Source organism: Salvelinus fontinalis, unplaced genomic scaffold (assembly GCF_029448725.1).
Source record: "Salvelinus fontinalis isolate EN_2023a unplaced genomic scaffold, ASM2944872v1 scaffold_0037, whole genome shotgun sequence".
NCBI lineage: Eukaryota > Metazoa > Chordata > Actinopteri > Salmoniformes > Salmonidae > Salvelinus > Salvelinus fontinalis.
Window position 1 is genome coordinate 66,304 of NW_026600246.1, and position 13,697 is coordinate 80,000.

Here is a 13,697-nt window from a genome sequence, read left to right on the forward strand (position 1 = left end):
CCAGGAGGTCACCATGGATATATAGTTACCCAGGAGGTCACCATGGATGTATAGTTACCCAGGAGGTCACCATGGATATATAGTTACCCAGGAGGTCACCATGGATATATGGATGTATAGTTACCCAGGAGGTCACCATGGATGTATAGTTACCCAGGAGGTCACCATGGATGTATAGTTACCCAGGAGGTCACCATGGATATATAGTTACCCAGGAGGTCACCATGGATGTATAGTTACACAGGAGGTCACCATGGATATATAGTTACCCAGGAGGTCACCATGGATGTATAGTTACCCAGGAGGTCACCATGACCAGTACAGCACAGAGGATGGGTCCCAGCATGTTCCACAGTCCTCTCCGGTCCAGCTGCATGGACATCGCTATCAGCAGAGTACCTAGCATGAACAACATCTACACACACACCACACACACACACACACACACACACACACACACACACACACACACACCAAAACAAGCGTTAGCACGACATATCACGTCTGAGTGTGTGTGTTTGTCCTAGGTCTGTGAGTGTGTGTGTTTGTACTAGGTCTGTGAGTGTGTGTGTTTGTAGTAGGTCTGTGAGTGTGTGTGTTTGTACTAGGTGTGTGAGTGTGTGTGTTTGTACTAGGTCTGTGAGTGTGTGTGTTTGTACTAGGTCTGTGAGTGTGTGTGTTTGTAGTAGGTCTGTGAGTGTGTGTGTTTGTACTAGGTGTGTGAGTGTGTGTGTTTGTACTAGGTCTGTGAGTGTGTGTGTTTGTACTAGGTCTGTGAGTGTGTGTGTTTGTACTAGGTCTGTGAGTGTGTGTGTACTAGGTCTGTGAGTGTGTGTGTTTGTACTAGGTCTGTGAGTGTGTGTGTGTGTACTAGGTCTGTGAGTGTGTGTGTTTGTACTAGGTCTGTGAGTGTGTGTGTACTAGGTCTGTGAGTGTGTGTGTTTGTACTAGGTCTGTGAGTGTGTGTGTGTGTACTAGGTCTGTGAGTGTGTGTGTTTGTAGTAGGTGTGTGAGTGTGTGTGTTTGTAGTAGGTCTGTGAGTGTGTGTGTTTGTAGTAGGTCTGTGAGTGTGTGTGTTTGTAGTAGGTCTGTGAGTGTGTGTGTTTGTAGTAGGTCTGTGAGTGTGTGTGTTTGTCCTAGGTCTGTGAGTGTGTGTGTTTGTAGTAGGTCTGTGAGTGTGTGTGTTTGTCCTAGGTGTGTGAGTGTGTGTGTTTGTCCTAGGTCTGTGAGTGTGTGTGTTTGTCCTAGGTCTGTGAGTGTGTGTGTTTGTACTAGGTCTGTGAGTGTGTGTGTTTGTCCTAGGTCTGTGAGTGTGTGTGTTTGTCGTAGGTCTGTGAGTGTGTGTGTTTGTCCTAGGTCTGTGAGTGTGTGTGTTTGTCCTAGGTCTGTGAGTGTGTGTGTTTGTACTAGGTCTGTGAGTGAGTGTGTGTGTACTAGGTCTGTGAGTGTGTGTGTTTGTAGTAGGTCTGTGAGTGTGTGTGTACTAGGTCTGTGAGTGTGTGTGTACTAGGTCTGTGAGTGTGTGTGTTTGTCCTAGGTCTGTGAGTGTGTGTGTTTGTACTAGGTCTGTGAGTGTGTGTGTTTGTAGTAGGTGTGTGAGTGTGTGTGTTTGTCCTAGGTCTGTGAGTGTGTGTGTTTGTACTAGGTCTGTGAGTGTGTGTGTTTGTCGTAGGTCTGTGAGTGTGTATGTTTGTCGTAGGTCTGTGAGTGTGTGTGTTTGTAGTAGGTGTGTGAGTGTGTGTGTTTGTCCTAGGTCTGTGAGTGTGTGTGTTTGTCCTAGGTCTGTGAGTGTGTGTGTTTGTACTAGGTCTGTGAGTGTGTGTGTTTGTAGTAGGTGTGTGAGTGTGTGTGTTTGTCCTAGGTGTGTGAGTGTGTGTGTTTGTCCTAGGTCTGTGAGTGTGTGTGTTTGTCCTAGGTCTGTGAGTGTGTGTGTGTGTACTAGGTCTGTGAGTGTGTGTGTTTGTAGTAGGTCTGTGAGTGTGTGTGTTTGTACTAGGTCTGTGAGTGTGTGTGTTTGTAGTAGGTGTGTGAGTGTGTGTGTTTGTCCTAGGTCTGTGAGTGTGTGTGTTTGTACTAGGTCTGTGAGTGTGTGTGTTTGTCGTAGGTCTGTGAGTGTGTATGTTTGTCGTAGGTCTGTGAGTGTGTGTGTAGTAGGTCTGTGAGTGTGTGTGTTTGTCCTAGGTCTGTGAGTGTGTGTGTTTGTACTAGGTCTGTGAGTGTGTGTGTAGTAGGTCTGTGAGTGTGTGTGTTTGTCCTAGATCTGTGAGTGTGTGTGTAGTAGGTCTGTGAGTGTGTGTGTTTGTCCTAGGTCTGTGAGTGTGTGTGTTTGTCCTAGATCTGTGAGTGTGTGTGTAGTAGGTCTGTGAGTGTGTGTGTTTGTCCTAGGTCTGTGAGTGTGTGTGTTTGTAGTAGGTGTGTGAGTGTGTGTGTGTTAACGTACGTGTTTGAATGTGTCTCTGACTCGGGCCATGCAGAGAACAGTGACCCAGATAGAACAGACTGAACCCAGGAAGTCACAGTACTGGAGAGTGTCGTAATCCATGATACACATCACTGTTAAACCAGGCTGGTCACATGCATGGTAGAACTGGAGAGAGGAGAGGAGAGGAGAGGATAGGAGAGGACAGGAGGGGAGGGGAGGGGAGGGGAGGGGAGGGGAGAGGAGAGGAGAGGAGAGGAGAGGAGAGGAGAGGAGAGGAGAGGACGGGAGGGGAGGGGAGGGGAGGGGAGGGGAGAGGAGGAGAGGAGAGGAGAGGATAGGAGAGGACGGGAGGGGAGGGGAGAGGAGACAGAGGAGAGGAGAGGAGAGGAGAGGAGAGGAGGGGAGGGGAGGGGGGGGAGAGGAGAGGAGGGGAGGGGAGAGGAGGAGAGGAGAGGAGAGGATAGGAGAGGACGGGAGGGGAGGGGAGAGGAGACAGAGGAGAGGAGAGGAGAGGAGAGGAGGGGAGGGGAGGGGGGGGAGAGGAGAGGAGGGGAGGGGAGAGGAGACAGAGGAGAGGAGACAGAGGAGAGGAGACAGAGGAGAGGAGACAGAGGAGAGGAGACAGAGGAGAGGAGACAGAGGAGAGGAGAGGAGAGGAGACAGAGGAGAGGAGAGGAGGAGGGGAGGGGAGGGGAGGGGAGGGGAGAGGAGAGGAGGGGGGAGGAGGGGAGGGGAGGGGAGGGGAGGGGAGGGGAGGGGAGGGGAGAGGAGAGGAGAGGAGGGGAGGGGAGGGGAGAGGAGAGGAGAGGAGACAGAGGAGAGGAGACAGAGGAGAGGAGACAGAGGAGAGGAGAGGAGACAGAGGAGAGGAGAGGAGACAGAGGAGAGGAGAGGAGAGGAGAGGAGAGGAGAGGAGAGGAGAGGAGAGGACAGGAGAGAAAGTAGAGTAGAGTGGAGTGGAGAGACAGAGGAGAGAGGAGAGAGAGAGAGATTTCAACATACCAATTAGGATCTGGCTAAAAATACTTGAATCAGTTATAGAACCCATTGCCCTTTATGGTTGTGAGGTCTGGGGTCCGCTCACCAACCAATTATTCACTAAATGGGACAAACACCAAATTGAGACTAATATCCTCAGTGTACAACGTAGAACACCAAATAATGCAGAGCAGAATTAGGCCGATACCTGCTAATTATCAAAATCCAGAAAAGAGTTTTAAATTCCACAACCACCTAAAAGGAAGAGATGAACCCTAACCTTCCATAACAAAGCCATCACCTACAGAGAGATGAACCTGGGTTAGTGTGTATATATAACTCACAGTAGAGGAGAACATGGTAGAGAGGACAATAGGTTGGGGTTAGTGTGTATATATAACTCACAGTAGAGGAGAACATGGTAGAGAGGACAATAGGTTGGGGTTAGTGTGTATATATAACTCACAGTAGAGGAGAACATGGTAGAGAGGACAATAGGTTGGGGTTAGTGTGTATATATAACTCACAGTAGAGGAGAACATGGTAGAGAGGACAATAGGTTGGGGTTAGTGTGTATATATAACTCACAGTAGAGGAGAACATGGTAGAGGACAATAGGTTGGGGTTAGTGTGTATATATAACTCACAGTAGAGGAGAACATGGTAGAGAGGACAATAGGTTGGGGTTAGTGTGTATATATAACTCACAGTAGAGGAGAACATGGTAGAGAGGACAATAGGTTGGGGTTAGTGTGTATATATAACTCACAGTAGAGGAGAACATGGTAGAGAGGACAATAGGTTGGGGTTAGTGTGTATATATAACTCACAGTAGAGGAGAACATGGTAGAGAGGACAATAGGTTGGGGTTAGTGTGTATATATAACTCACAGTAGAGGAGAACATGGTAGAGAGGACAATAGGTTGGGGTTAGTGTGTATATATAACTCACAGTAGAGGAGAACATGGTAGAGAGGACAATAGGTTGGGGTTAGTGTGTATATATAACTCACAGTAGAGGAGAACATGGTAGAGAGGACAATAGGTTGGGGTTAGTGTGTATATATAACTCACAGTAGAGGAGAACATGGTAGAGAGGACAATAGGTTGGGGTTAGTGTGTATATATAACTCACAGTAGAGGAGAACATGGTAGAGAGGACAATAGGTTGGGGTTAGTGTGTATATATAACTCACAGTAGAGGAGAACATGGTAGAGAGGACAATAGGTTGGGGTTAGTGTGTATATATAACTCACAGTAGAGGAGAACATGGTAGAGAGGACAATAGGTTGGGGTTAGTGTGTATATATAACTCACAGTAGAGGAGAACATGGTAGAGAGGACAATAGGTTGGGGTTAGTGTGTATATATAACTCACAGTAGAGGAGAACATGGTAGAGAGGACAATAGGTTGGGGTTAGTGTGTATATATAACTCACAGTAGAGGAGAACATGGTAGAGAGGACAATAGGTTGGGGTTAGTGTGTATATATAACTCACAGTAGAGGAGAACATGGTAGAGAGGACAATAGGTTGGGGTTAGTGTGTATATATAACTCACAGTAGAGGAGAACATGGTAGAGAGGACAATAGGTTGGGGTTAGTGTGTATATATAACTCACAGTAGAGGAGAACATGGTAGAGAGGACAATAGGTTGGGGTTAGTGTGTATATATAACTCACAGTAGAGGAGAACATGGTAGAGAGGACAATAGGTTGGGGTTAGTGTGTATATATAACTCACAGTAGAGGAGAACATGGTAGAGAGGACAATAGGTTGGGGTTAGTGTGTATATATAACTCACAGTAGAGGAGAACATGGTGAAGAGGACAATAGGTTGGGGTTAGTGTGTATATATAACTCACAGTAGAGGAGAACATGGTAGAGAGGACAATAGGTTGGGGTTAGTGTGTATATATAACTCACAGTAGAGGAGAACATGGTGAAGAGGTAGACCGAGGCCTCAGTGATGTAACAGCGTCGGACAGCGATGACGATGGGAGGGATGAAGAGGAGGTTACTGAGCGTGAGCAGTAGGACTGCTGTCAGCTGACGACCGTAAGACTGGGCTGTGATGTCATCAGTACAGCCCCACCCACTCCAACCTGAACACACAAAATATGGCCAGTTTATTAGGTACACCACCACACTACATATACTATATATATAGTCAGAGGCCAGTTTATTAGGTACACCACCACACTACATATACTATATATATGTCAGAGGCCAGTTTATTAGGTACACCACCACACTACATATACTATATATATATATATATATATATATATATATATATATATATATATATATATATATATATACAGACAGGGGCCAGTTTATTAGGTACACCACCACACTACATATACTATATATATATATACATAGTCAGGGGCCAGTTTATTAGGTACACCACCACACTACATATACTATATATATATATAGTCAGAGGCCAGTTTATTAGGTACACCACCACACTACATATACTATATATATGTCAGAGGCCAGTTTATTAGGTACACCACCACACTACATATACTATATATGTCAGAGGCCAGTTTATTAGGTACACCACCACACTACATATACTATATATATATATATATATATATATATATATATATATATATATATACAGACAGGGGCCAGTTTATTAGGTACACCACCACACTGACTGTATATATATAGTATATGTAGAGGCCAGTTTATTAGGTACACCACCACACTACATATACTATATATATATATATATATATACAGACAGAGGCCAGTTTATTAGGTACACCACCACACTACATATACTATATATACTATATATATATATATATATATATATATAGTCAGAGACCAGTTTATTAGGTACACCACCACACTACATATACTATATATATATATACATAGTCAGGGGCCAGTTTATTAGGTACACCACCACACTACATATACTATATATATATATACATAGTCAGGGGCCAGTTTATTAGGTACACCACCACACTACATATACTATATATATATATATATATATATATATATATATACAGTCAGGGGCCAGTTTATTAGGTACACCACCACAGTACATATACTATATATATATATATACATAGTCAGGGGCCAGTTTATTAGGTACACCACCACACTACATATACTATATATATATATACATAGTCAGGGGCCAGTTTATTAGGTACACCACCACACTACATATACTATATATATATATATATATATATATACAGTCAGGGGCCAGTTTATTAGGTACACCACCACAGTACATATACTATATATATATATACAGTCAGGGGCCAGTTTATTAGGTACACCACCACACTACATATACTATATATATGTCAGAGGCCAGTTTATTAGGTACACCACCACACTACATATACTATATATATATATAGTCAGAGGCCAGTTTATTAGGTACACCACCACACTACATATACTATATATATGTCAGAGGCCAGTTTATTAGGTACACCATCACACTACATATATTATATATATGTCAGAGGCCAGTTTATTAGGTACACCACCACACTACATATACTATATATATGTCAGAGGCCAGTTTATTAGGTACACCACCACACTACATATACTATATATATGTCAGAGGCCAGTTTATTAGGTACACCACCACACTACATATACTATATATATATATATATATATATATATATAGACAGGGGCCAGTTTATTAGGTACACCACCACACTGACTGTATATATATAGTATATGTAGAGGCCAGTTTATTAGGTACACCACCACACTACATATACTATATATATATAAATACAGTCAGAGGCCAGTTTATTAGGTACACCACCACACTACATATACTATATATATATATATACAGTCAGAGACCAGTTTATTAGGTACACCACCACACTGACTGTATATATACAGTATATGTAGAGGCCAGTTTATAAGGCACACCAACATACTACATATACTATATATATATACACTTTTTCATTTACAACATGCTTCCATATAGTGTTGATGTCTTCACTATTATTCTACAATGTAGAAAAACCCTAGAATGAGTAGGTGTCCAAACTTTTGACCGATACTGTATATCTATGTGTATGTGTATGTGTATGTGTGTGTGTGTGTGTGTGTGTGTGTGTGTGTATGTGTATGTGTGTGTGTGTGTGTGTGTGTGTGTGTGAGTGAGTGAGAGACCTACCGGCTTTGCAGACACAGGCAGCGTAGAGATAGCTGAATGACCTCAACAGTCGACACTCTCCAAAGGTCCCACAGTCATCGATACAGGCTGATACATGGAGCTGTGGTGTCACTGTCACGTTACCACAGACACTACTGGAGAGAGACATTAGATACAGGCTGATACATGGAGCTGTGGTGTTACTGTTACCACAGACACTACTGGAGAGAGACATTAGATACAGGCTGATACATGGAGCTGTGGTGTTACTGTCACGTTACCACAGACACTACTGGAGAGAGACATTAGATACAGGCTGATACATGGAGCTGTGGTGTTACTGTTACCACAGACACTACTGGAGAGAGACATTAGATACAGGCTGATACATGGAGCTGTGGTGTTACTGTTACCACAGACACTACTGGAGAGAGACATTAGATACAGGCTGATACATGGAGCTGTGGTGTTACTGTCACCACAGACACTACTGGAGAGAGACATTAGATACAGGCTGATACATGGAGCTGTGGTGTTACTGTTACCACAGACACTACTGGAGAGAGACATTAGATACAGGCTGATACATGGAGCTGTGGTGTTACTGTTACCACAGACACTACTGGAGAGAGACATTAGATACAGGCTGATACATGGAGCTGTGGTGTTACTGTTACCACAGACACTACTGGAGAGAGACATTAGATACAGGCTGATACATGGAGCTGTGGTGTTACTGTCACCACAGACACTACTGGAGAGAGACATTAGATACAGGCTGATACATGGAGCTGTGGTGTTACTGTCACGTTACCACAGACACTACTGGAGAGAGACATTAGATACAGGCTGATACATGGAGCTGTGGTGTTACTGTTACCACAGACACTACTGGAGAGAGACATTAGATACAGGCTGATACATGGAGCTGTGGTGTTACTGTCACGTTACCACAGACACTACTGGAGAGAGACATTAGATACAGGCTGATACATGGAGCTGTGGTGTTACTGTCACGTTACCACAGACACTACTGGAGAGAGACATTAGATACAGGCTGATACATGGAGCTGTGGTGTTACTGTTACCACAGACACTACTGGAGAGAGACATTAGATACAGGCTGATACATGGAGCTGTGGTGTTACTGTTACCACAGACACTACTGGAGAGAGACATTAGATACAGGCTGATACATGGAGCTGTGGTGTTACTGTCACGTTACCACAGACACTACTGGAGAGAGACATTAGATACAGGCTGATACATGGAGCTGTGGTGTTACTGTTACCACAGACACTACTGTAGAGAGACATTAGATACAGGCTGATACATGGAGCTGTGGTGTTACTGTTACCACAGACACTACTGGAGAGACATTAGATACAGGCTGATACATGGAGCTGTGGTGTTACTGTCACGTTCCCACAGACACTACTGGAGAGAGACATTAGATACAGGCTGATACATGGAGCTGTGGTGTCACTGTCACGTTACCACAGACACTACTGGAGAGAGACATTAGATACAGGCTGATACATGGAGCTGTGGTGTTACTGTTACCACAGACACTACTGGAGAGAGACATTAGATACAGGCTGATACATGGAGCTGTGGTGTTATATTACCAGCTGTGGTGTTATATTACCAGCTGTGGTGTTATATTACCAGCTGTGGTGGTATATTACCAGCCGTGGTGTTATATTACCAGCTGTGGTGTTATATTACCAGCTGTGGTGTTATATTACCAGCTGTGGTGTTATATTACCAGCTGTGGTGTTATATTACCAGCTGTGGTGTTATATTACCAGCTGTGGTGTTATATTACCAGCTGTGGTGTTATATTACCATTTGTGGTGTTATATTACCAGCTGTGGTGTTATATTACCAGCTGTGGTGTTATATTACCAGCTGTGGTGTTATATTACCAGCTGTGGTGTTATATTACCAGCTGTGGTGTTATATTACCAGCCGTGGTGTTATATTACCAGCCGTGGTGTTATATTACCAGCTGTGGTGTAGATGGTACCTGTTGCAGTAGAGTTGTAAGGTGAGGTACCAGGTAGCAGCCTGAGGGAAGGGAAGTCTGATGACGGTCACAGGAACACTGACGTTCACAGTCAACCCAACCGCTGAGAACAACGCTGAGAACAAAATATATATATAGTACTAGTTAAACTATCAGAATATATATATAAATATATATAGTACCAGTTAAACTATCAGAATATATATATAAATATACATAGTACCAGTTAAACTATCAGAATATATGTATAAATATATATAGTACCAGTTAAACTAGCAGTATATATATATAAATATAAATATATATAGTACCAGTTAAACCATCAGTATATATATTTAAATATAAATATATATATAGTACCAGTTAAACCATCAGTATATATATTTAAATATAAATATATATAGTACCAGTTAAACCATCAGTATATATATTTAAATATAAATATATATATAGTACCAATTAAACTATCATTGTATATATATATATAGTACCAGTCAAACTATCAGTGTATATAAATATAGTACCAGTCAAACTATCAGTGTATATATATATATATATATATAAATATATATATATATATAGTACCAGTCAAACTATCAGTGTGTATAAATATATATATATAGTACCAGTCAAACTATCAGTGTGTATAAATATATATATATATATAGTAACAGTCAAGCGTTTGGACAGCTACTCATTCCAGGGTTGTTCTTTATTTTTACTATTTTCTACATTTTAGAATAATAAGAAAACAAAACTATGAAATAACACATATGGAATCATGTAGTAACCAAAAAAGCAAACAAAAAGTGTAAAACAATTACAAAAATATTTTCTATTTGAGATTCTTCAAAGTAACCACCCTTTGCCCTGGTGACAGCTTTGCAAAATCTTGACATTCTCTCAACCAGTTTCATGAGGTAGTCACCTGGAATGCATTTCAATTAACAGGTGTGCCTTGTTAAAAGTTAAATTGTGGAATTTCTTTCCTTCTTAACGCGTTTGAGCCAGTCAGTTGTGTTGTGACAAGGTAGGGGTGGTATACAGAAGATAGCCCTACTTGGTAAAAGACCAAGTCCACATTATGGCAAGAACAGCTCAAATAAGCAAAGATAGGAACTCTTTTCCAGATGCGTCGGGCGCGCGGTGGACACCGACCTGCTCTTTTTCCAAGCATTAGTGTAGCCAGTTATATTTCTCCGGTCATGTTTCTACTCGTTATAGGAGTTAAAAACATCATAAGGTAGTTAATTTAAACCGTTTTATAGCAATTTATATCCGTTTAGTGCGATTTTGGGACATTTATTTCTGAGACACTGTGAATCTCTGGGCACGGTTCCAGTTCATGCCGAACGCAATGGGCATTTCTACATGGCAAGAGGACAGCTTTCGACCAAAAGACGATTAGACCCAAGAAAGGATTCTTTGCCCAAGATTCTGATGGAAGAATAGTTCAAAGTAGGAATAATTTATTATGATAAATCGTGTTTGTCGAAAAATGTTAATCGCTTATGACGCCATTTTGTTTGACGTAGCTTCGCTTGGCGCAAACTGTATTGAAAAGTAAGGATAATTAAAAAAATGTAAATCAGCGATTGTATTAAGAATTAAGTTGTCTATCAATCGCTGTCCACCCTATATTTTTTAGTCACGTTTATGAGTATTTATGTATACGACTAGATCACTGTCTAATATGGCGCACGACATTGTCTGACCAGCTGGGCAACTTTTGTCATTGTCTAACCATGATTTTGGTGGCTAAATATGCACATTTTCGAACAAACTGTATATGTATGTTGTAATATGATGTTACAGGAGTGTCATCGGAAGAATTCTGAGAAGGTTAGTGAAAAAATTTATATATTTTGGCGATGTTGACTTTTATCGCTTTCTTTGGCTAGAATCTATGCTCTGGTAATGTTTGAACATGTGGTATGCTAATATAACTATTTATTGTGTTTTCGCTGTAAGACACTTAGAAAATCTGAAATATTGTCTGTATTCACAGGATCTGTGTCTTTCGATTAGTGTATGCTGTGTATTTTTACGAAATGTTTGATGATTAGTAAGTAGGTAAACACGTTGCTCTATGTATTTATTCTAGTCCATTTGTGACGGTGGGTGCAATTGTAAACTATGACATCTACCTGAAATATGCACATTTTTCTAACAAAACCTATCCTATACCATAAATATGTTATCAGACTGTCATCTGATGAGCTTTTTTCTTGGTTAGTGGCTATCAATATCTTAGTTTAGCCGAATTGGTGATAGCTACTGGTGTTGGTGGACAAATAAAAGATGGTGTCTTATGCTAATGTGTTTAGCTAATAGATTTACATCTTTACATATTGTGTCTTCCCTGTAAAACATTTTAAAAATCGGACATGTTGACTGGATTCACAAGATCTGTGTCTTTCATTAGCTGTATTGGACTTTAATGTGTGAAAGTTAAATATTTAAAAAAAAAAAAAAAAAAAAATTGAATTTCGCGGCTCTGCCTTTTCAGTGGAATGTGGGGGGGTGTGCCGCTAGCCTAGACAGGTTAAACGTTTCTTCAACTGCAGCCGCAAAGTCCATCAGGCGCTATGATGAAACTGGCTCTCATGAGGACCGCCACAGGAAAGGAAGACCCAGAGTTACCTCTGCTGCAGAGGATAAGTTCATTAGAGTTACCAGCCTCAGAATGGAAAGGAAGACCCAGAGTTACCTCTGCTGCAGAGGATATGATGAAACTGTCTCTCATGAGGACCGCCACAGGAAAGGAAGACCCAGAGTTACCTCTGCTGCAGAGGATATGATGAAACTGTCTCTCATGAGGACCGCCACAGGAAAGGAAGACCCAGAGTTACCTCTGCTGCAGAGGATAAGTTCATTAGAGTTACCAGCCTCAGAAATTGTAGCCCAAGTAAATGCTTCACAGAGTTCAAGTAACAGACACATCTCAACATCAACTGTTCAGAGGAGACTGAATCAGGCCTTCATGGTCGAATAGCTGCAAAGAAACCACTACTAAAGGAAACCAATAAGAAGAAGAGACTTGCTTGGGCCAAGAAACACGAGCAATGGACATTAGACTGGTGGAAATCTGTCCTTTGGTCTGATGAGTCTATTTTTGGTTCCAACCGCTGTGTCTTTGTGAAACGCAGAGTAGGTGAACGGATGATCTCTGCATGTGTAGTTCCCACCGTGAAGCATGGAGGAGGAGGTGTGGTTCCCACCGTGAAGCATGGAGGAGGAGGAGGAGGAGGTGTGGTTCCCACCGTGAAGCATGGAGGAGGAGGAGGAGGTGTGATGGTGCTTTGCTGGTGACACTGTCAGTGATTTATTTAGAATTCAAGACACACTTAACCAGTATGACTACCACAGCATTCTGCAGCGATACGCCATCCCATCTGGTTTGCGCTTAGTGAGACTATCATTTGTTTTTCAACAGGATAATGAACTAAAACACCTCCAGGCTGTCTAAGGGCTATTTGACCAAGAAGGAGAGTGATGGAGTGTTGCATCAGGTGACCTGGCCTCCACATTAACCCGATCTGGACCTTAGAGTGAAGGAAAAGCAGCCAACAAGTGCTCAGCATATGTGGGAACTCCTTCAAGACTGTTGGAGAAGCATTCCTCGTGAAGTTGGTTGAGAGAATGCGAAGAATAAAGAAAAACCCTGGAATGAGTAGCTGCGTCCAAACTTTTGACTGATACTGTATATAATGTGTGTGTGTGTGGTGTGTGTGTGTGTGTGTGTGTGTCCTACCTGTGTGACAGGGATGGGAGTAGTTGAGTGCGAGGACAGGAGCCCAGGGGGAGAGACAGGCCTTCACACTGCTGGTTCCTACCGTTGTATTAGTCTACAACACACACACACACACACACACACACACATCAGTTTACAGAAAAAAATGATACTTCGTCATGGGTGTGTTACTCACAGTGTTGAGTGTAATCTCCAGGTTCAGGGTCCCTCCAGTAGACTGTGTGTTGAGGGGGTAGGTGAGGAGCGTGGGGTGTGTTACTCACAGTGTTGAGTGTAATCTCCAGGTTCAGGGTCCCTCCAGTAGACTGTGTGTTGAGGGGGTAGGTGAGGAGCGTGGG

The 13,697-nt window shown here is 42.3% G+C and overlaps 1 pseudogene; it reads right to left on the reverse strand.

The window, feature by feature from the left end:
• The window catches only part of LOC129842405 (transmembrane protein 8B-like), a 50,373-nt pseudogene that overhangs the window by 7,181 nt on the left and 29,495 nt on the right, over window positions 1-13,697 (reverse strand).